Raw genomic sequence first — 3,001 nt, 5'->3', positions numbered from 1 at the left:
CTATCACACGCATATAATTGTGAAAACTACATACTTAAAATACAATTAAAATGTAAATATTATATTAAAATATAATTTTGGTTTAGTAGTAAATTAATATTTTATTGTTGTGTATAGCATGAGTTCTAATCCAACAATGTGCAATTTTATTTTATTTTTAAATAAAAACTAAAGTGCCTTTAACTTATTTTAAATACATATGGTCACTTTTGTAATTTTCCTAATTAAATTGGTGCCCGATTGACTCGTGATATCACCTTAGACAAGGATTTTATTAATAGTATAAATATAAAATTGATGGTGATAACAAAGAGTGCATAATAAAATTAAAATGTATTTGTAAATCAAAATAAAGTCTTGGTTGAGTAATAAATCTAAAGCTTTTCTAATGCAATAAGTTTAAATCCCATCATATGTATATTTTTATTTTTAAAATTAAAAGACAAAATACCTTCAAATAATATAACTTTTTTAATATGGAATGTCATTTTGTAATTTCCTAACTAAATTGGTGTCGGTTGACTCATGACACCAATTCAGTCATGAACTTTATTAATAGTATAGTTATACAACTGAGAAAGTAATAAATCGTGCGTAGTAATTTAAAAACATATGAAAATAATAAAATGAAATTTTAGTTGAATGGTAAATTTAAGATCTTATTAATTTAATTAGCGTGAATTCAGCTCCTATTATATGTATATTTTTTATTGGTTTTATTAAAATTAAAAGACTAAATTGTGCATAGTAATTTAAAAACATACGAAAATAATAAAATGAAACTTTAGTTGAATGGTAAATTTAAGATCTTATTAATTTAATTAGCATGAGTTCAAATCCTACTATATGTATATTTTTATTGGTTTTATTAAAATAAAAATACTAAAGTACCCTCAAATAATATAACTTATTTTAATTATAAAAGGTCATTTTGTAATTTCTCTAATCGAGTTGGTGCTTGGTTGACTGGTAACACCAACTCAGTTAAAGATTTTATACAACTAATGAAAGTAATAAATTGTGCCTATTAAAATAAAAACATGAAAAATAATAAAATGAAACTTTTGTTGAATAGTAATTTTAAGATTTTACTAATTTAATTGGCATATGTTCAACTCCTACAATATGCATATTTTTATTGGTTTTTGTTAAAATAAAGACTAAAGTACTCAAAAATAATATAATTTATTTTAATTATGTAATGTCATTTTGTAATTTCTCTAATCAAGTTGGTGCTTGATTGACTCGTAATACTAACATAATTAGAGATTTTATTGATAGTACAGATAATGATGGTATAAATAGATATAGATACACAAATTAGTTGAGAGAAAATATTTTATGTTAAAAGTTAACTTTTTAAGTTTACCCATAAATTATTTTTGTGTGGTGGTAAAAATTTGTTTATAAATCCATTAAAGTCAAGTTCAATTCCTAGATATTTTAATTTTAGTTATTTTATTTAAAAACCATGTAAAAGTATGAAAAGACTAAAAGACCATCAAAATAATAATAGTACTAATTTAATAAAGGGGTACAGCAGTCATTTCTTAACCGAGTATCAAGTCGGTTAACCTGTGACACCAACTCAGTCAAGGGTTATAATATACTAACAAGAAATCCTATCACACACATATGCATGTGAAAACCACGAATTTAGAATATAGATGAGTGTTTTAAAGTAACATACAATAGATAATGAAATATATCATTTGAAACTCAATAAACAGTATTACTAATACATACAATTGATGGAGATAATAAATTGTGTAAATTAAAATAAATATATATAAAACATATTTAAAAAAAGCTTTGGTAAAAGTAGTTAAAATTGTAAATGAATAATTTATTCAGGGGATAATATAATTTTTTACTTCTGAACTTGGCAACTAAGTTCGTTTTGATATTTGTACTTTTTTTGTCCACTCTAATACCTGAAGTTGACAATTAGATTCATTTCGGTCATTGAATTTGAATTTCATTAAGATTTGATGATGTGACTAGTGTTACTAGAATAAAATTGAATTGGTCAATCGAACTAATTGTATCGAGAACTGATTGGTATAACAGTCCAAACAAAGAGATTGAATCAATTGAATTAGGAACTACATGAAATTGATAAAAAAATAGAAAATTAGAACAAAAATAAGCAGTTGAACATGTTGAACCAATTTAATAACTTTTTATTATAATTTTTAATTAATTATTTAATTATTATTGGTCTGACAGTCGAATCAATTGAATCGAAAATTAGTGGTTTGATTGTTCAACCATCGGTAAGATATTAAAACAATGGGTGTGGCACTCTAATATTGTACAATGTCATCACTAGAAAATTTAAATATTTTTTAAAAAACCAAGATGTGATACAATATTAGAGTGACACATCACTAAACTTTTATATTTTTTCAACTCCAGATACCAAAATGGATCTAATTGTCAAGTTCAAGTGCCAAAATGAAAAAAAAAAAGTACAGATATTAAAGGGGTAAAAAATTATATTATCCCCCTTCTTTTAATTCTTCGCGAATTTTGAGTGTGTTTGTTTAATTAAAAACAATTTCTAAAAATAAATTTTGGAAAATAAATTGATTTTCTGATGTTTGGATGTTATGCGTAAAATAGATTTTGTTGTATGGCAAATTTTGTTAAAATTATTTTAAAATTGTTTTAGTTAAACAAACACAATATAAATTGCATTTGTTACGGAATATTATAGAAGCATTCCCCTTGACAATTGACATCTATTTTATAATAAGATAATATATTATATATACTTAATAATAATAACTGATGCCTAATTAAAATTAAGTAGAAATTAATATATAGCATGTATAAAGAGTGGACAGTATCACATTAAAAACGGAAGGCATAAACGAAGCTAAGCAGAACTTAAGTAAATATTCATATTTATATTTTATAGTATAAAAGATTCGTTACTAATATTTATAATTTATAATGTATTTATTAAAATATTAAAATAAAATAATTTTCAATAAAA

Source organism: Gossypium arboreum, chromosome 11 (assembly GCF_025698485.1).
Source record: "Gossypium arboreum isolate Shixiya-1 chromosome 11, ASM2569848v2, whole genome shotgun sequence".
Taxonomy (NCBI): Eukaryota; Viridiplantae; Streptophyta; class Magnoliopsida; order Malvales; family Malvaceae; genus Gossypium; species Gossypium arboreum.
Note: the sequence above shows the minus strand (reverse complement) of the source record.